The sequence below is a fragment of the Hordeum vulgare genome, chromosome 7H (genome assembly GCF_904849725.1).
Source record: "Hordeum vulgare subsp. vulgare chromosome 7H, MorexV3_pseudomolecules_assembly, whole genome shotgun sequence".
Lineage (NCBI taxonomy): Eukaryota > Viridiplantae > Streptophyta > Magnoliopsida > Poales > Poaceae > Hordeum > Hordeum vulgare.
Window position 1 is genome coordinate 513,081,874 of NC_058524.1, and position 21,933 is coordinate 513,103,806.

Here is a 21,933-nt window from a genome sequence, read left to right on the forward strand (position 1 = left end):
GACTCCCCCTGAAGATGTGCATATCTTGAGAATTTTGCTTTTCACAGCAAATGCACATTGATGATTTATATCATGGAGATCTCCCCTGAGTCTTGTAAATCATGCATACATATGACATATAATATGAAGAATTTGAGAATGCATGATGAGAAATGGTATCTGACGAATTTCAGCATGCGTGCATTAATATTTTGAGGAATGAGCATGCGAAGAAAAACGTTCAAAAAGCGTCAGAGTACCATCGGGCTTAAGTTACAACTCATTACATAAAACACTTGAGAAGAACCAAGAGTTTGTAACTTAATAAAGTTCATAATCCCTCAAATTATATTCCGCGTGAAGACTAACTCTCAGATTTCTCCCCCTTTGTCATCAAGTGACAAAAAGGGACAAAACTGAGTACTAACGCCCCTTGAAGACTTTCACTTCTTGGCTGATGAAGAAGACATCTGAGGATTCTTGGCGACGGGCTTCCTCCTTGGGCCAGTGGCAGTATCTTCTTGCTCTTCATCAGATTCTGAAGTGCGGAATGAAGAAAAAGAGTTGTCCTCAAGATCTAGAACTGGAACTGGCTTGAATTTCTTCTTGGGAGGCCACGACCAGTCGGAGTCCTGAGTGAACTCCAATTAATCAAGTTCTTCTTGAGTCTTCAGATGATCCAGAGTGGCCCAGGTGTGATAAAAAACCTCATGAAGATAGTAGTGATTTTTCTTCACTGCATTCTGGGTCTCGTTGAGGATTTTCACAATGGAACTGAATTGACGTTTTACCCATTTGTGATTCCGATCGACCTTCTGATGAAGACTGAGGGGTAGTTCTCGGTTAGTCATAAGCCTTGGGGCAACTGGGCTAGGCGGCTCCTGAGTTTCAGTATCATCCCATGAACAATATGCATCTGGTTCACGAAACTAGCCATCAAGGGGCCGACTCCCTTCATCGATGACAAATTTGCCTTTTCCTTCAACAGGCCCAAAAGTCTTCTTGTTGACTCTGATAGGAGGCATATATCCAATGTGGTTGTTGAAATTAGCATGATAGTTGATGCCTGACCTGCGTCTGATGAATCTCATGATCCATGGAGCGTAAATCTTCAGGTCGAAGGGTGACATAGCATTGTCAGCCAGAGTCCTTAGGAAGAAGTCGTGAAGGTTTATTGGGATGCCATGGATGATGTTGAAGAGGATATTCTTCATGATGCCTACAACATATTCTTCATCATCATGGCCCTTGATTGGAGCGATGACACTGCACAGAATCCTGTAGACAGTCTTGGGTTCATACTTCAATTCTTGAACCAGAAAAGTCGTTCTTGGAGGTTGATACTTGGCCAAAGGCTTCATGAGGACTTCCATTAGTTTTTTGGGCAACTCCTTTTCATCATACATCATCACAGCTTGTTCTGAAGGAATTGAAACCGGAAGCACTCGTAGCAGCTCCATAGCAGGGGTTTGTAATGTGTGTGCTGAGTCATCCAATCCAGCACCCAAGTGTTGATATCCTTCGGGTCTCCAGATATGTGCAAAGTTGCATAAAATTGAAGAATGATATAAATGTTCCAATCACAGATATCAATGTAGAGAGGTAGCAGTCCGGCTTCATGAAGAACGTCGAGGACTGGGCGAAGCAAGGAATTTCTTCCAACTCAACATGAGGAATATGCATGTGCTGAAATATTTTGTTTCTTCCACAGAGCACAGAGGCATAGTAGTTTAGTTGAGCCCTTGTCCAAAACTTCCTGTGCCTAATGCAAAGCTTGTCATAAGGATTGTCGCCGATGAAATACATCCGTTCTTCATAGAATGCTTCCTTCTGAAACTTTGGCCTCTTTGAAAAAGGTTGATTTTGCATAGGCTGGAGATTATGCTGCTTCTCTTGAGGGGATACTATCATTGCAGTCTCAGTGTTGACCACCACAATAGCAGTTTCAGTATTGGGTGCAGAAGCATTTTGTTCAGCCTGTACCTCAGATTGAGGATTTTCTTCGGCTTGAACCTCAGGTTGAGGAATTTGCTTGGTGGAGGAGGCAAAATCTTCAGCTGTTGCAGCTGATCCTTGTGTAGGTTCATCAGGCATCTTGATAGGAATGAAGGACTGAGGAATATCATCAATTTGAATTCCCTCATCCATGGTTTCATCAGAATCAGCATCTTTCATTTCCTCATCAATTGGAATCTCCTCATCTTCTTCAAGAATGACATAGTCAATTCCGAAGGGAATCATAGTGTATGATGGAGCTATCTTCAAAGGCACAACATCCAGTGGAGCAGTTTCATCAAGCGTCTTTTGACGCTTGGCCTCTGATGATTTTGGAGTTAAAGAAGCTTTTCTTTTCTTTGCTTCTTTCTTGGCAGCCTTGGTTTTCTTCACATCTGATGCAGACGGAACCATTTTCTTCACCTTTGAGGATTGAGGTGAAGGAATTTTCTCTTCAGGAGCTGGTGCAGTATCAGTCCTGGCAGTTTCCTCAGCTGGAGCAGATTCATTAGCTGGCACAGATTCATCAGCTGGAATGTCCTTAGATATTTCCTCAATTACCGGTTCATCAGCACGGCTTTCTTGAGGTATCTCCTCAGCAGGGGGTTCTTCTTCTTCATCTTCCTCAGTGAGCTGAACAGAATAGCTCGGCTCAGGCTACTTTGGTTTTGCTGGAGGAGCAGCTTTCTTGTTATATTCATCAACAACATTAGTAGCAAACTTGATGAAATTTGACTTGAGACTTTGACGGTCAGATAATTTTGAGTACTTATCGGTCAAAGTCTTCAGTTCAGCCTGGGTTGACACAAGATCATCAGGCGATAGGTTGAGGAGATTCTGCCTGAGGAATTTCTCCTTCTTCAGCTTCGCAGCCTTTGCCTGCTTGGCTTGCGTCTCTTTCCATTTGTCCTCATTGATGAATGTGGCCACCATATGTTTGATACCAGGGGGAAGCTTCAAGTCATCAATGGGTGTGTTAGGGTCGTCATACCAGCCATTGATGTAATCCAACATGACCTTTGGGTCCATGGCAAGAGGAATAGCGCTGCCTGAAGCTTGTGCAACGCGTTCCTGCTTGTTTCGGATGATGGCTTGAAGAGTTTCATCATCAAATTCATCACTTCCTTCTGATGCAGAAGGGACTGTGATGATTTTGCTTGGGCTGGGTCTGATGCCTCTTCGAGCAGTCATTTTAGTCTTTATTGGTGTTGGTGAAGACTTTGTCTCTGAGCTCGTGGCAGATGGTACAGAGGAGCTGGAGTGAGCAGGCTCTTGCTTGACAATCCGCTTGTGTTCAGGCTTTGAAGTCTGTGTAGCTGTTGAGAGTTTTGGTGCAGGCGCAGCCTTCTGAAGTGCTTGCTCTTTAGGTTTTCAAGCCTTTGGTTTCTGAGGCACAACCTTCACTTGAGGAATAGCTGTACCAGAAGCTTTAGCAGCAGAGGAGGTGGCTGAAGTGGCAGCGGCAGATTGCTCATTGAATTTCCTCACTACAGCTTTTGCTTTCTTCTAAAGCTTAGACAAGTGTTTGTCTTTTTCCTCAGGATAATCATCAACAGTTTTGATGCTTGAAGGATGTGCTACCTAATGATCACCGAGAGGAGGCCTATTGCCAGGTGGCTTGAGGGCGAATTTCTTCGCATACTTTGGAGTGACAAAGCGATATTCCTACCAATCCTTGGCCCACCTGCGTTCTATCTTGTGAAGTCTGATTTTCCTCTTCGCCATAGGTTCTTGTTCATCTGGCATACAGTAGTCAAGTTATATATCCTCAGGGATATCAATTGTAGTGTTCTGTTCAAGTTTCTTGCCACCCTTTTGCTTTGTGTCATCTTCCATTTTCTTCAGCTGAGGATTTTTCTGAGGATTTTTCACTCTTGAGGATTCTGATGACAATGGCGAAGTTTCTTCGAGGAATGCTGCAAATGAGTTAAGTTGATGAGAACCCAGAGATTCATCAGCTGACATTTTGTACCTGTGAACACAGTATAGGTGCGAGGAATTTGGAGAGGTCATATGCATTCTCAGATTTCAAGAAATTGATATTTTAAAAGTTGAGGAATTTGTCTAAACACTCTGATCTTAGGTTCCAGAGTTGTACAGATTCGAAAATTTGCATAATTGAGGAATCATGTGAAGAATTTTAGTGGCTTAGTGAAATTCATCAAGTGTTTGAGGAATGGAGTGTGCGAAGCTGATAGACACTGAGGAAAACCAGATTTCTCGAATCTAAGGTAAAATAGTAGATCGAAAGGGACAGTAAAATAGGATTTTATTTACCCTATATGGAAAGCACGAAGAACAGAGGCAGCAACAATATATGCTCTTCGGTTCGAGTCCACTGCGCCCTAACTTGGCGGCAGAAGACGGCTACGGCGGCGGCGGATGAAGATGTTCTGCTTCCGGCATGAGCTCGGCGATGGAGAGGCTGAGGTAGTGAAGCTGTTCCTCGCCGGCGACGAGATTTCTGGTGGTGGCGCTAGGTTTTTCTTGTGGCGGAGAGAAGGTCGAGAGAGAACAAAGATTTTGGACCGAAGGGGTAAGGGCGTATTTATAGTTCAGGTGAAAACTGTCCGGTCGATACTTTTGGACCGACCTTCCCTTGCCTATTCATCTCCGCATGACATGTGTAGCCAGATTTTAAAGAGGTGGAGATCGTGCTTATCTTATCGTGGGAAGTGGGGTTCAGTTATTGTGTAACAATATAAAAAATCATTTTTGAAGATTTTAGGATTTCGTTGCAGAATCATCAGCTGACAAGGACATAGTGAGGATTTTGAACAAAGTTTTAAGTAGAACGCATATGAAGAATTGAATAGACTGGGTGAGAATAACATAGATGGGAGTAGGGTCCGATCACATTCACTTAGATGAAATATCAAATTGAAGAAATAGCTATAAGTGAATGTTGTTGAGGACTTTGAAATCACAATCTATATAAATATATATCTAGACAAATGAAAATCGTCGAGTGTTTTTGAAGATTTTGACTAACTTGAGGATTTTGTGACAAGGCGTCAGGTTGATGAATTTCAACTTTGAAGAAAAACAACTTTGAAGAAAATCAACTTGAGGAAATTCAAAGTTGGGTGGTGGCGTGACCCACCGTATAAGAATGATGATTTCAAGCGCCGCGTACAATTGTCGTAGGGCCCTGAGAACCAAATTCTTCATTAATTTCCTCACACTAAGAGTGATATTCTTCATTGGTTGAATAAAATTGATTCTTCGTGTGTTGCACATCTAAGTCATCAATTTTGCATAAGTGTTAGGATGTGTGCATGTTTTTACAAAACATTTGAAGATTCTAAGATATTTAGATCACACCGCAACTTGCAAAACCTTTTCTCATCCAAGGGCTTAGTGAAGATATCAGCTAGTTGATCGTCAGTCTTCACATGGTCGATGATGATATTTCCCTTGAGGACATGGTCCTGAAGAAAATGATGATGAATCTGGATGTGCTTAGTCTTCGAGTGTTGTACTGGGTTGTATGCAATCTTGATTGCACTCTCGTTGCCGCAATACAGAGGCACATTCTTCATGTTGATGTCGTAGTCCATGAGGGTTTGCTTCATCCATAGCAATTGAGCACAACATGATCCAGCAGCAATGTACTCGGCTTCGGAAGTGGAGAGAGAAACGCAGTTCTGCTTCTTTGAGGACCAGCACTCTAATGATCTTCCGAGGAAGTGACAAGTGCCAGAAGTTGACTTGCGATCCACATGGTCACCAGCATAGTCAGAATCAGAATATCCCACAAGATGAAGATTTGAGCCCTTGGGGTACCATAATCCTAGTGTTGGTGTGTGAGCTAAGAATTGAAGAATATGCTTCATAGCCTTATGGTGTGGTTCCTTCGGTTTTGCTTGAAAACATGTACACATGCAAACACTCAGCATTATATCAGGCCTAGATGCACATAAATACAGCAAAGAGCCAATCATTGAGCGATATACCTGCTGATCGAATTCTTTACCATTTTCGTAAGTGCAGAGGTGTCCGCTGGTAGGCATAGGAGTCTTGGCGCCTTTGCATTCATGCATGTCGAATTTCCTCAGAACATCTTTGAGGTATTTCTCCTGTGATATGAAGATGTCATTGCGTTGTTGACGAATTTGAAGACCAAAGAAGAATTTCAGTTCCCCCATCATGGACATCTGATATTCTTCACTCATCATGTAAGCAAATTCATCACTGTAACGTTTGTCAATATAGCCAAATATGATGTCATCGACATATATTTGGCACACAAATAGTTCATTGTTGTAGGATTTTGTGAAAAGAGTTGGATCGAGTGAACTAGGTTTGAAGCCTTTCTTCATGAGGAATTCCTTCAATGTATCGTACCACGCCCGTGGGGCTTGCTTGAGGCCATAGAGAGCCTTTTTGAGTATGAAGACTTTTCTGGATTCTTCGGATCCTCAAAACCTGGGGGCTGAGCAACATATACTTCTTCCTCAAGCTTACCATTGAGGAATGCACTTTTCACATCCATTTGATATAAGGTAATGTTATGATGATTAGCATAAGCAAGTAGTATTCGAATAGCTTCAAGTCTAGCAACACGTGCAAAAGTTTCATGAAAATCATTTCCTTCAACCTGTGTGTAGCCTTGGGCCACAAGTCGTGCCTTATTCCTCATCACTTGACCATCCTCATCTTGCTTGTTTCGGAAAATCCACTTGGTGTCGATGATATTGTGCTTGCGAGGATCTGGTCCTTTGACGAGCTCCCACACGTCATTTAGCATGAATTGAAGAAGTTCGTCTTGCATGGCTTGAATCCACTCAGGTTCCATGAAAGCCTCAGCAACTTTTGAAGGTTTTGTGATATAGACAAAAGAAGAATGCCCACAAAAGTTAACTAAGTGTGAAGCTTTTGAGCGAGTGAGAGTACCTCGCGCGTTGATGTCATCGAGGATTTTGTCAAGTTCTACTTCATTTGCAATCCTCAGATAGGCTGGTTGAGGATTTCGTCTAGGCTGAGGAATTTGTTCTGGAGCAATTTCATCAGGAGCATCTACTTGATTTTCATCAGTATTGGGAGTGATTTCTTTAGCAATTTCCTCAGTAGGAACAATGTCTTCAGTAGCTTTGAGATTTATTGCTTCCTCGGGAGATAACTTATCTGGATCAGGAGGCAATTGTTCTCTGTGCGAGCCATTAGTTTCATCGAACCGCACATCTACAGTTTCAACAACCATGTTGTGATATGTGTTGAAGACTCTGTAGGTGTGCAAGTCCTTTCCGTAACCAAGCATAAAACCCTCATGTGCCTTAGGTGCAAACTTTGAGCTATGGTGAGGATCTCAAATCCAGCATTTTGCACCGAAGACTTTGAAATAACTTACATCGGGTTTCTTGTCAGTGAAGAGTTCATATGAGGTTTTCTTGAGGACTTTGTGAAGATATACCCTGTTGATGAAATGGCAAGCAGTGCTAATTGCTTCAGGCCAGAAACGATGAGGAGTCTGATATTCTTCAAGCATAGTCTGTGACATTTCAACCAGAGTCCTGTTCTTTCTTTCGACGACGCCATTCTGTTGAGGAGTATAAGGAGCAGACAATTCGTGAGTAATACCAAGTTCATCAAGATAATCATCAAGACCAGTGTTTTTGAATTATGTTCCATTATCACTCCTGATGTGTTTGTTCTTGACACCGAAATTCGTCGAGGCCCTTGAGGAAAATCATTTGAAGACTTCTTGCACTTCAATTTTATACAGAATGATGTGCACCCAAGTGTATCTCGAATAATCATCAACTATGACAAAGCCGTATAGAGATGCTGAATTTGTTAGAGTGGCATAATGAGTAGGTTCAAATAGATCCATGCGAAGCAATTCAAATGGACGAGTAGTGGTCATAATAGTCTTCGGGGGGTGTTTGTATGTGGTCATTTTTTCAGACTCACAAGCACCGCAGAGGTGTTCCTTGAGGAATTTGACTTATTGGATGCCAATGCCATGCTTCTTCTTCGCCAGCTTGTGCAAATTCATCATGCCTGCATGACCAAGTCTTCGATGCCATAGCCACCCTTCTGAGGTTTTTTCTAGTAAGCATGTGGCTGGTTGACAACCTGTAGAGAAATCAACAATGTACAAATCCTCTCTTCTAACACCTTCGAATACTTTGGATCTGTCAGATTCCATGATGACAACACATCTATATTTTCCAAAGATAACAACCATATCAAGATCACAAAGCATTGAGACTGACATGAGGTTAAACCCAAGGGATTCAACAAGCATCACTTTGTCCATGTGCGTGTCCATGGAAATAGCCACTTTGCCAAGTCCCAATACCTTGCTTTTACCTTTGTCAGCATAAGTGATTTGCTTCAGGGGTGATGGAATCAGAGGCATATTCATCAGCAAGCTTTTGTCACCAGTCATGTGGTGTGTGCGGCCACTATCAAGAACCCACTCAGTACTCTTGGGTTTGTCATCCTGCAGATGAATTAGTACAGCTTACCATCTCACATGCTTCAGACTTGAAGAATATGATATCAACTTCATCAGATAGGAATTTCATCATAAACAGTAATTTGAGGATGTGTGAAATGTTTTCATTCATCAATGTTAGCTTGCGTCCTATCAAGCATTTTCCTCAGGTCTCTAGCAAATTCTTCAGATGATGATTTTCATCTGGATACCTGTCATGCAGAAGTGATTAGTTCAATTTCTTCACCACCCACATATGAAGGTGTATAAAGAGCAGACAATTCGTGAGTAATACCAAGTTCATGAAGATAATCATCAAGACCAGTGTTTTTGAATTATGTTCCATTATCACTCCTGATGTGTTTGTTCTTGACGCCGAAGTTTGTCGAGGCCCTTGAGGAAAATCGTTTGAAGACTTCCTGCACTTCAGTTTTATACAGAATGATGTGCACCCAAGTGTATCTGGACTAATCATCAACTATGACAAAGCCATACCGAGATGCTGAATTTGTTAGAGTGGCATAATGAGTAGGTTCAAATAGATCCATGCGAAGCAATTCAAATGGACGAGTAGTGGTCATGATAGTCTTCGAGGGGTGTTTGTATGTGGTCATTTTTTCACACTCACAAGCACCGCAGAGGTGGTCCTTGAGGAATTTGACTGATTCGATGCCAATGCCATGCTTCTTCTTTGCGAGTGTGTGCAAATTCGTCATGCCTACATGACCAAGTCTTCGATGCCATAGACACCCTTCTGAGGTTTTTGCTAGTAAGCTTGTGGCTGGTTGACGACCTGTAGATAAATCAACAATGTACAAATCCCCTCTTCTAACACCTTCAAAGACTTTGGATCTGTCAGATTCCATGATGGCAAGACATCTATATTTTCCAAAGATAACAACCATATCAAGATCACAAAGCATTGAGACTGACATGAGGTTAAACCCAAAGGATTCAACAAGCATCACTTTGTCCATCTTGCTTGTCCATGGAAATAGCCACTTTGCCAAGTCCCAATACCTTGCTTTTACCTTAGTCAGCATAAGTGATTTGCTTCAGGGGTGATGGAGTCAGAGGCATATTCATCAACAAGCTTTTGTCACCAGTCATGTGGTGTGTGCGGCCACTATCAAGAACCCACTCAGTACTCTTGGGTTTGTCATCTTGCAGATGAATTAGTACAGCTTACCATCTCACATGCTTCAGACTTGAAGAATATGATATCAACTTCATCAGATAGGAATTTCATCATAAACAGTAATTTGAGGACGTGTGAAATGTTTTCATTCATCAATGTTAGCTTGCGTCCTATCAAGCATTTTCCTCAGGTCTCTAGCAAATTCTTTAGATGATGATTTTCATCTGGATACCTGTCATGCAGAAGTGATTAGTTCAATTTCTTCACCACTCACATATGAAGGTGTATAAAGAGCAGACAATTCGTGAGTAATACCAAGTTCATGAAGATAATCATCAAGACCAGTGTTTTTGAATTATGTTCCATTATCACTCCTGATGTGTTTGTTCTTGACGCCGAAGTTTGTCGAGGCCCTTGAGGAAAATCGTTTGAAGACTTCCTGCACTTCAGTTTTATACAGAATGATGTGCACCCAAGTGTATCTGGACTAATCATCAACTATGACAAAGCCGTACCGAGATGCTGAATTTGTTAGAGTGGCATAATGAGTAGGTTCAAATAGATCCATGCGAAGCAATTCAAATGGACGAGTAGTGGTCATGATAGTCTTCGAGGGGTGTTTGTATGTGGTCATTTTTTCACACTCACAAGCACCGCAGAGGTGGTCCTTGAGGAATTTGACTGATTCGATGCCAATGCCATGCTTCTTCTTTGCGAGTGTGTGCAAATTCGTCATGCCTACATGACCAAGTCTTCGATGCCATAGACACCCTTCTGAGGTTTTTGCTAGTAAGCTTGTGGCTGGTTGACGACCTGTAGATAAATCAACAATGTACAAATCCCCTCTTCTAACACCTTCAAAGACTTTGGATCTGTCAGATTCCATGATGACAAGACATCTATATTTTCCAAAGATAAAACCATATCAAGATCACAAAGAATTGAGACTGACATGATGTTAAGCCCAAGGGATTCAACAAGCATCACTTTGTCCATCTTGCTTGTCCATGGAAATAGCCACTTTGCCAAGTCCCAATACCTTGCTTTTACCTTTGTCAGCATAAGTGATTTGCTTCAGGGGTGATGGAGTCAGAGGCATATTCATCAGCAAGCTTTTGTCACTATTCATGTGGTGTGTGCGGCCACTATCAAGAACCCACTCAGTACTCTTGGGTTTGTCATCTTGTAGATGAATTAGTACAACTTACCATCTCACATGCTTCAGACTTGAAGAGTATGATATCAACTTCATCAGATAGGAATTTCATCATAAACAGTAATTTGAGGACGTGTGAAATGTTTTCATTTCATCAATGTTAGCTTGCGTCCTATCAAGCATTTTCCTCAAGTCTCCAACAGATTCTTCACATGATGATTTTCATCTGGAGACCTGTCCTGCAGAAGTGATTAGTTCAATTTCTTCACCACCCACATCTGAAGGGGTGGTAAAGCGTTCATCATCCTGCGAGCATCATATGAGAAAGGGGGCATTGAAGCTAATGCACTTCTCTTCACAGTAGGGGGGTTAGAGTACTCAAATGAATAGGCAGAGAAGTTCTTTGAGGATTTATGGACATGATGATTTCAAGAGTAATGCTCATATTCATATCCCTTGTAATTTCCATGCATATTAGTAGCATTAGCACGAGTACGAGCATAGTTTTGACCAGTTGAGGATTTTGATCCTCTTGAAGACTTTAGTCCACCCGAGGGATTAGATCTGGGGTTCAAATTCTTCAGAGGTGGTGTCATGAGGACATTCACTTGAAGATTTTCAAGGCAACTTTTGGGAACCTAGATTTTCCTCAGAGGTGGTCCATTCCTGGAGTTAGTTCCAACATATCGAGCAAATACTTCACCAGATTGGTTTTTGAACAGTTTATAGTTGGAGTCAAATGACTCATCTGAGGAATAGGATAATTCACATGCAAAGCCTGTTACATTGGATGGATCAACAGGAGGCCCTTTAGCAGCAACCCATGAGGTTTTGGGGTACTGCTCAGGTTTCCAGTATGATCCAACACCATTCTATTTCCTCTCAAAGGCAATTCCTTCTTTCCTCGGGTTCCTATTCAAAATCTTCTTTTTGAGCACATCGCAAAGGTTTTGGTGCCATTTGAGACTTTTGTACATGCCTGTCACATTCAATTCCTTCAGCCCTGCATTTTCATTAGTAACATTTGTGGTTTCCTCAAGTGAGGAATTTGATACCACATAAGCAGTTGAAGAATTTGTAGCAATAGAAGCATTTGATGATTCTGGTGAAGAATTAGCAGTTTCACGTTTGATGCATTTAAGTCATGGAGGAATGAATTCAACCTGAGCGACACTGATCTGTTGAGTGAGTAATGAATCATTTTCCATACGAAGATCATCATGAGAAATCCTTAGCTTCTCAAGATCAAGTTTCCTTTGAGGAAATTCATAGGAAAGTTTCTCATGATCAGCGAGGAGTGTGCCATGACGATCTTGAAGATTATCAAATCTGGACTGAAGACTTTTCATATCTTCAGTGAGGGTTTGGGTAAGATTCATTTCATCATTCAACAGGTCATCGCTTCTATCTAGCAGTTTCTGAAGCTTTTCAAGGGCAGTTTGTTGTTTAGTTGCAAGGATAGTGGGTTTACTGTAACTGGGTTTTTTATAATCATCAGGTTCACAGTCACTTGAATCAGAGGAGGAAGCATCATTCGGTACCTTTGAACCTTTTGCCATGAAGCAATAGGTTGGAGCAAAGTCATCAGCATAGTCATCAGTGTGGATGGCGGTGTCGTTTTCTTCAAGGTTGAAGATCGACTTGCTGACGAATGTGGTAGCTAGTGCAAGACTAGCGTGTCCAGATTCTGAGTCTTCTTCAGAACCCTCCTCTTCATCACATTCCCCAGATTCTGCCTCAGAATCCATTTCCTTGCCAATAAGTGCCCGAGCCTTTCTGAAACTAGTCTTCTTGAGTGATGAGGACTTTGAGTATGAGGATTTTGAAGATTTCTTATTTTTCTTCGAGTCATCAGAACTTTCATTCTTGTATTTCTTCTTCTTTGATTCCTTCACCCAACAAGGACAATCAGCAATGTAGTGACCTGATTTCTTGCATTTGTGGCATGTTCTTTTCTTGTAGTCCGCAGATGAAGATTCTGATTTCCTCATATCTCTTCTTGAAGATTTACCAAACCGGTCACGTCTTGTAAACTTCTGGAATTTCCTCACGAGCATTCAAGCTCCTGTCGAAGTTCTTCAGGATCACCAATGCTGCAATCCGAGTCTTCTTCTTCAAATGAGGAAATTGCTTTGGCCTTCAGTGCACGAGGTCTAGAATAGCTTGGTCCATATAGATCTCTCTTTTCTTCCTGTTGGAATTCATGAGTATTGAGTCTTTCGAGTATATCAGCAGGATCAAGCATCTTGTAGTCTGGTCTTTCTTGAATCATCAAAACGGAAGTATCAAATGATGAATCCAAAGATCTTAGCAGTTTCTTCACAACTTAATGGTCAGTAATGTCTCGAGCTCCCAGTGCTTGCAGTTCATTTGATATGTCAGTGAGGCGATCAAAGGTATCTTGGCAGCTTTCATTGTCAAGCCTCTTGAAGCGATTGAAGAGATTTTGAAGAACATCAACACGAGAGTCACGCTGAGTTGACACTCCTTCATTTACTTTGGACAGCCTTTCCCAGATTAGTTTTGCTGAGCCCAAAGCACTCACTATGCCATACTGACCTTTGCTCAGATGGCCACAAATGATATTCTTCGCTTGAGAATCAAGTAGCTTTAATTTCTTCACATCAGCGACAGAGACGGTAGCAGTAATGAGAGGAACACCATGTTCCACAATATACCAGAGATCATTGTCAATAGCTTGTAGATGCATCTGCATCTTGGTATTCCAGAAGGGAAAGTCCTTTCCTTCGAAAGTAGGACATCATGGAGTAACATTGATCATGCCTGCAGTCGACATAACTAAAACTCGAGGTGGTTAAACGAAAATCACACAGAACAAGGGAGTACCTTGCTCTGATACCAATTGAAAGTGCGTTATATCAACTAGAGGGGGTGAATAGGAGATTTTTAGAATTTCATCACTGAGGACATTCCTTTTGAGGAAATTCCTCACCGATGACTAACTTGCAGCGGAAACAATAAAGGATCAGGGGTGCAAAGTATCACTACAACAGTTTTCAAGATTATCAATATGAAAAACAGTTTTCACAGTACGCAGGCACAGAGAAAGCAGGTGAGGATTAACTCGCTGAAGAATTTGAGGTCAAGGAATTTCAGAGAAAGTCTTCAGCAAATTCTTCAAACAGTGACAATGAAAATCTTCAACATACAATATTGAGGAATTGAAAGAGTTGAAGAAATAGAACCCGTATCACAGTGAAGACAGTGGTTGATGACCTAGTTCCATCTGATGTGACAGTTGTACGTCTGGTTTGGAGCGGCTTGGTATTGAAACCAAAGGACACACAGTCCCTACCGTATTCTCCTTGAGCTAAGGACACACAGTCCTCGCCCAACACTCGTGGTAAGTCTTTAGGGAAGACTTCCAAAACCTCACAAACTTAGTCACCCGGCGATCCACAATTGACTGCTGGAATGCTCTAGACCATGACGCCTAACCGCATGGAGGATGCACTGTCCTCAAAGGTAAAATGCTTCAGTCCCACACAGGAACAAATTCATCAGTGATGGTCAATCACTTGGTTTTGGTTTGTGGTTTGGTGTTTGGGTATTTCCTCACTGATGATTTGCTCTCGAATTCTCAGAGGAATTTGGGTTGCTCTAAATGACAAGTGTCAGTTTCTAGCGGATCAGCCAACCAGCTAATGGTTGTGGGGGGCGGATATTTATAGCCTAGGAGCATCCCGACATGATTTGACATTAATGCCCTTAAATAATATGACCGTTGGTGTGGATAAGATCGGTGATGTGGCACGAATTGTGGCAATAGTCGGGACCCTCAACTGTGAGAGTCCTCATGTCTCTCTTATTCCTCACTTGAGGCTTTTGGTAGGATTAGGCTTGGGTTGAGCATCCTGAGGAAATTCATTCCATAGTGCTACCTCGACCCCCTTTAATAGTACGGTGTTCCTATGACTCAAGAGTGAAGAAAATGAAACAGAAAGAATAAATCTTCACGCTTCAAAGTCTTCAGATCGTTTTTCTTCAGGACACACCGAATTCCTCATCTTCAATATCTTCACGAGGAATATCAATTTCATCGCAATTTCTTCGCGATCAAAGTCTTCAGCAGAAGACCAATTTCTTCAGCCGAAGATATACATTTTTAGGCGTCGATATTCATCATATATTTCAAACTCCTCAGCGACTTATAGATCATGTGTACACTAATGAACACATTAGATACTTAACCTATAAGTCTTTAAACCACCAAAATCACTTAGGCGCACTAGATGCACTTACACTCTGTTCCTTTTGAGAAAATGGAGGGTTCATTCTGTTGGAAATCTCATTTGAGAATATTGTCTGGACTAAACCTTTTTCGGAAAGATTGCTCGAAAACCGAACCTTTGGACCAAAAATTACCAGAACTCCATTCTTATGCCATTAAAGATTCCTTGTGTGTTCATAGTTCAGTCTCTCTAAAAACTGGATTGAGCATTTCCACACACCCATGTCCACTGAGGCTATGACCAGTTTTTGCAATTGGAGGAGCTGATGCCCACCATCAACGAGGCAGGAAAAGATAAATGGATATATAATGGATTGGCCAACAAATATTCATCTATGAAGATGTAGAAATTTCTCATGGGAGATTATATCGGGCATCCAATATTTAACCTAATCTGGGTAACGTCGAGCATGCTCAAACATGAGATTGTCTTTTGGCTGGTGGCTCATTGCAGAATAAACACTAGATCTCTCCTTCGGAGAAAAGGGATGCAACTTGATAATCCTTTTTTGTCCTCTGTGCAATCAGAATGCTGAAGAAACATATTTACATTTGCTTTGGCATTGTGCATTCATCGAGGACTGTTGGAATTCTGTGATTCCAAATAAGAAGAGACGGACCTCCTTCTATGAAGAAACCTTATTTGCAATTGAGTAGTTCCCAAGATCTTTTGCGATAGAAAATGTTATTCTCGGATGCTGGACCACTTGGAATCAGAGAAATGAAAAAAAATCTTCACACGAGTTCAACACACACTTTAATCGTGGAGATTCCATCTCACGAAAGATCTAAAGCTTCTTAAGTATAAGATCAAAAAGAAGCATTCACACAAATTCAACCACTGGTTGAATAATAATTTTGTATTCTCATAGTTACCATGTTTACAAGAATAGGCATTGGTTAAATTTCCTTTTATCTTGATCTCTATGATCCTTTTATTTGTAATATGTATATTTTCAGTGTGCCAGAAATTTTCCCGAGTAAGTGGCTGATCACGTGTGGCAGGGTCAATGAGTTCGTTTATTCTTATAAGAACCTTATTAGACCATCTACAACCGGACCCCTCAAATGACCCCTCATGTGTCCGCGGGCGCGGCCGGTCACTGACAGGACAAAAAGGAGAAGGAAAAAGTTGGCCCAACCGGACCCCTCATATCGTCTTTATATGCCTCGAGTGTTCGCGACCCCTCATATCCATATCTAATATGGGGAGGATATGAGGGCTTGCGAACGTGCCCGGGCACGCACACTCAGTCTGCCACATAGGACGTGACGCCATTCCAGACCAACTTTTTCTTTTCTTTATTCAATTTTTATTTCTCTCTCTTCCACTCCATCAATCACATGCAAGCAATCGGACATATGAGGAAGAAAATAAGGAGTGTGGATGCGCGGACGAACAAATAGGAGACATGCTCGGTCAGTGACGAGGCGCGTCCGCGGGCGTTTAGGGGGTCATATTTGCAATGTTCGTCTGTAGATCCTCTTACCCGAACTGTGATAATTTTCCTTGAGGAACTGGGTTCTAGTAGTTCTTGCAAATATACTTTTCTTTTCAGGTTTGAATTCCTGCCCAGATGCTCTGTCACACATAGGGTGAATCTGTATTGAGCTGACAATTTAGAATATTTCTAGAAGGGTAGTGATTTGACCGAAGACCCCTCCGGCAAGTGGTAAGAGCAACTCTAGCAGTCCCCTTAAATCGTCGACCCATATCACTCGTTTACAGTTCACGAAAAACGCGTTTTGCTTGTCCTCTATGAATATTCTAGTTTACAGTTCCGCTATGTGGGTTATGTTCTATCGCAACCCGCGCGAACCCGCAAAACACATGATTTTCAGAATTTAACACATATTTCAGAATTACACATATCTCAAATTATGTAAAATGTGAATATTATGAATCCAAATTACCATGATTGTTCAAGTCACCAAATAAAACTAATAATTCGTTACAATAAGTGTTTAGAATACAACAATGATACCGATCACACATGAATTTAAATGAAATGAATGTAAAATGGTGCCAAATTTGCCAAATTATGCTCAATGCCTTTGGCCATGCCTCTGCCAATGGTGCTCAATGAGATCCTCTTGGAGCTGATGGTGAGTGTTTGCATCTTCAATCTGTCGGTATGTGTGAAGAAATGCTTGTATACGGTCAGGGTCTCTAGCTGGCTTCACATAGCTACCGACATTGTGGTATAAGGATTTCAAGTTCAAGCTCCTCTCATCTTTGATAATCATGTTGTGAAGAATGACACAACTTGTCATGACGTTGCTCAGGGTTTTCTTGTCCAAAAAACGAGCAGGGCCACGAACAATAGCAAATCTAGTTTGCAAAACCCCGAAGGCTCTTTCTATATCTTTTCGGGCACCCTCTTGCACCTTTGCAAATTCAATATGCTTTTTGCTTTGGGGCTTTTTGATACTCTTCACTAATGTACACCAAGAGGGGTAAATACCATCTGCAAGATAGAACCCCTTTATGTACTCATGCCCATTCACCATGAAGTTGCAAACATGAGCATCACCACTAGCAGGTGTAGCAAACAAATAAGGCCGTTGCAACACATTGATATCATTGAGAGTACCTGGCATACCAAAAAATTCCAAATCCATAAATCCTCTGATGCTACATCCTCTAGCACAATTGTTGCCTTACGAGGCTTGCCACAAAAATTCACATGTCATGCCTTCGGGTAGTTTTTGCAAGTCCAACGTACACAATAAATGCTTCCAAGGAACCTTGCTTCTCATTCGTTGCCATCAACTTCATTGTGTCTTTCTCGTTGGGTGCACGAAGGTAGACAGGACCAAAGACACCGATCATCACTTTGGCGAACCTACGTACTAACTCAATTGTAGTATCTTCACAAATCCAAAGATACTCATTGGCATAATTAGCCGGAATACCATATGTAATCACACGCATAGTGGCGGAGATTTTTTGATAGGCTCTAAAACCCAACAAGCCCGCAACGTTTCTCCTTTGAGTAAAAGCCGACAATTGGCCTCGCAGGTTTGCCCAATTTTTATGAAGAGGGACCGACTCATTCGATACCTTCTCTGAAAGAGGTGCGACGGATAGGTTGGATTGTGTGTGAAGTAATCTTGCATCAACATTAGACTTTTGAGATTGCGGTTGTGAGGGATGCAAAGACGGTCTACGGTCGAATCTCGCCGTCTTTTGCAGTTTTTATCCTCCTCCTCCTTCACGGCTAGGACCGCCACGACCATTTGCCGACGATGGCACTCGAGCATCGATTCCACGTCCGAGTCGTTCGATGAGGACTAATCCTCAAGCAAAAATTACTCGCACAGGCTCAAATCCATCTAAAAATGCGTCATAACTTGCATCAACGAAATTTCTACGGCGACCGTGGGGCTCAAGGGGGAGGAAAAGGGCTCACCGGGGTGCCGGCGACGGTGGCATTTTGGCGAATCGGGGGTGGGCACCGCGAGGCGGCTAGCGGCTGGAGGCGGTCGATCCGGGGTGGCGGCGATGTCGCAGGGGATCGGCCCATCGAATCCGGGGTGGGCGGCCCGATTCAGCTGGTCGGAATGTCCGGAATCGCAGGCGGCAACGGTGGCGACCATCCGCGGGTGGGGATGTGGGGAGAGCGCGAGCTGAAATGTCCCTCCCGCCAACCGCTTCCGTGGAATACAGGGCACCGACGGGCCGAGGGGAAGTGGGAGGATTGTGTTTTCATGGGTCGGGGGGGGAGGGGGGAGGACTGTGTTTTCGCGGGTCGGGGGTGATTTTAGTACGCCCCTCAATTTCATTACGGGTTGCATGATTTTAACGGTTTTTTCGGTCACTTTTTCCGTTGAAAAATGTAAACTAACGGTTATTTTACAGGTCAAAACAATTTAAGGACTATGTTAGAGTTGCTCTAACACACACTGCACAGAAAGGAGAGTATGCTTTTGGATTGATGTGTACAACATGTTTTTTCAGCGGGATGAAGAGTTTTTTTAGCATTAGGCAAAGCAAGGCGTTGATGAGGACACAGAGTTTATTCCCTATAAATTAAGTACGGATCACGATAGAATTGTCGATCGTTTGACAAATTATAATCGCGTAGAATGTATCACAATTGTGTGGATGCATCTAGGACCACCATGTATCGAGAATTTTTTGTCTCTCGACTGTAACTCTATCAGCTTGAAATAAAACTCCTTTTCCGTCACAAGAAAAAAAAGCAATGTGCACAACATGTTTTTTTTGGCAGCATGCAGAGCATCGATTTTTTAGCGTTATGCAAAGCATGTATGGATGTAGTAACGTGCACTACTGCAGCCTCCCACGGCTCATGCTCTCTCCATCTCGGTTGTCAAGAAAAGAGGCTCTCCCTCCATATTTGTTTCGTTATTGGGAATATCCTATTTGCCGCACGTTGTGTCAAGTAGTCGACGCTTCGCACAGGCGAGCGACCGAGCAACCACGCAACGGGCGGCCCATATAACTGTTTGAGCGTTCCGGTTTTGGAATCTTCTAGAGGTTTCAACCGGTTTTCCTAGTTTTGGGAAACTTATAGAAGGTTCCGTGAACCGGTTTTTTCTTTCTTTTTCCTTCTTTCCTTTCCGTTTTTTTCTGTTTCTGTTTTAAAAAATGTTCTTCATTTTCAAAAAAAAGTTCTTCAAATTCAAAAAATGTTCTTGCTTTTTCAAAAAATCTTCTGGATTTCAAAAAATGTTCTGGATTTCGTAAAATGTTTTGATTTTCAAAACGTGTTCTTGATTTTCAAAGACAAATGTATTTTCGAAAAAGTTCCAGAATTTCAAAAAATGCTTTGGAATTTGAAAATGTTCAGAAATTTGAAAATATAATGTTCCTGAATTTGAAAAAATGTTCTGTATTTTCAAAAATATGTTCCAGAATTTGAAACAATGTTCTGAATTTTCAAAAAAATGTTTCGGGATTTGAAAAAATGTTCTGGAATTTTAAAAATGTTCCTTAGTTTGAAAAAAACTTCCAGAACTTTAGAAAATGTTCCATAATATTGAAAAAATGTTTCGGAATTAAAGAAATGTTCTGGAATCTGAAAAAATATGCCAAACTTTGAAAAAATGTTCCAGAATTTTGAAAAATGTTCCTAATTTTGAAAATATGTTCCACAATGTTTTATCAAAATGTTTCGGATTTAAAAAATATTCAGAAATATGAGAAAATATTATGAAATTTTTATCTAAATGTTTTTGATTTTATCCTTTGTTTTCTGTTAGTGGGCCGGCCCAGTCGCGATTCATCTGTGCATCCGCGCGCTGCTGGACGCAAAGAGCAATAGGACCTCCCTACTCGTCATTGTTCTGAATACGAGTAATGTATACTTAAGGGTACACATCATCAAGGAAAAAGTCTCCCTCTACATCTAAGAGGAAACCTCCTGTTTGGCGCCCTAAGTGATGTCGAACGAGCATCATGCACCCCAGCCCGGCGCGCCCTTTTGGGCCGGTCCATGTGTGAGGCGCCTTGTTTTTCCATTTCGGTTTTTTTGTTCTTTTCTTTTTTAAATAACTTGGGATTTTTTTAAAAACCAAATTTTAAAAAAAATATTCAGGAATTCATAAAATTTTCATAGATTCCCAAAAATCTTCATGATTTTAAAAAGCATTTACACGAACTAAGTGCTCAGATGATCATCAGGGTTCAAGTTCTAGGCTTGGTCGCGGTGCTCCGATTTTTCTGAGTTTGTTTCAGATCTTCTGACGATATACATTCACAGCGATAAGATGATTATGTCAACTACAAAGGTGTGTGTGATAACTTATCAATCTTAAGATGATGTGGCAGCTCAATCTATCGGAAGTGCTCATATGCGTAAGATGTGTTCGTTTATAAAGGTGAGTTATATGTCTATATATGAGTCGCTGCATCTGTACTATTTTTCTTTTTTTCTTTGAGAAATAAAAAAATGAAACTAATTTTGGAAAAATATAAATATATTCGAAAAATGCTCGCGAATTTGAACAAATACGCGTGAATATAGCAAATGTTCACTAAAAGAAAAAAAAATGCTCGGGAATTAAAAAACCCATTTATCGATTCACGAAATGTCATGAATTAGAAAAATATTCATGAATTTAGAAATGATTGTCAAAATGACAAAAATAATCATCTATTTTCAAATTGTTTCCATATTTCAATAATTATGCTTTAATTCAATTTATTCTTGATACAGAAAATATACAGAAGTTTCAAAAATAATGTTTAAAATTTACAAAATGTTTATGATTTTGTAAAAGACCGTGAATTCAATACTTGTGCACAAATTTGGAAAATATTTGTGAACATGACTAATGTCCATGATTTCATAAAAATGTTTGTGAATTCGGAAAAAACATGATTTCAAAAATGCTCACAATTTTTTGTAAATTAAGAAATATAGTGAAATAAGAAGTAAATTAAAGTAAAGATAAAGTAAAATAAAAAACAAACATGAAAATCAAAAGAAAAGAAGAATGGAAAGAAGAAAATGTAAAACAAAAAAGAGAAAAAATAAAATAAGAAACTGAAAAATGAAACGAGAAAAAACAACATAAAATAAAAGAGAAAAAAACGATTTGGAATGTTCTTAAACCCGGACAGAGTTAATGGGTTGGCCCAAAATGTATGTAGTAGTAGCGGGCGGTAAGCGCGAGGGCTATCTCTTGCTAGTACCAATTCCTAATACCCCTAAAAAAATCAATTCCTAATTTGTTTTCCATTTTTAAAGGCAGAGCTTTCAACCGCGATGCCGATAGGTTAGCCAAGTTTTTCCATTCTCTTGATAACGGTCGACATATTTGGTTGGTCGAACTCCATGACCTGTTTTATATCCCACATAATGTGAAATTTGATGAATAAAGCTTGATTTAACCCTTAAAAAAATTAATTCCATACAAAATCTCTTTGGACAGACGACTATGGGCCGGCCTATTAGGTGGGTCGCTCGTTGACTTCCCTCGCCCGTGTCTGGATGCTGCGT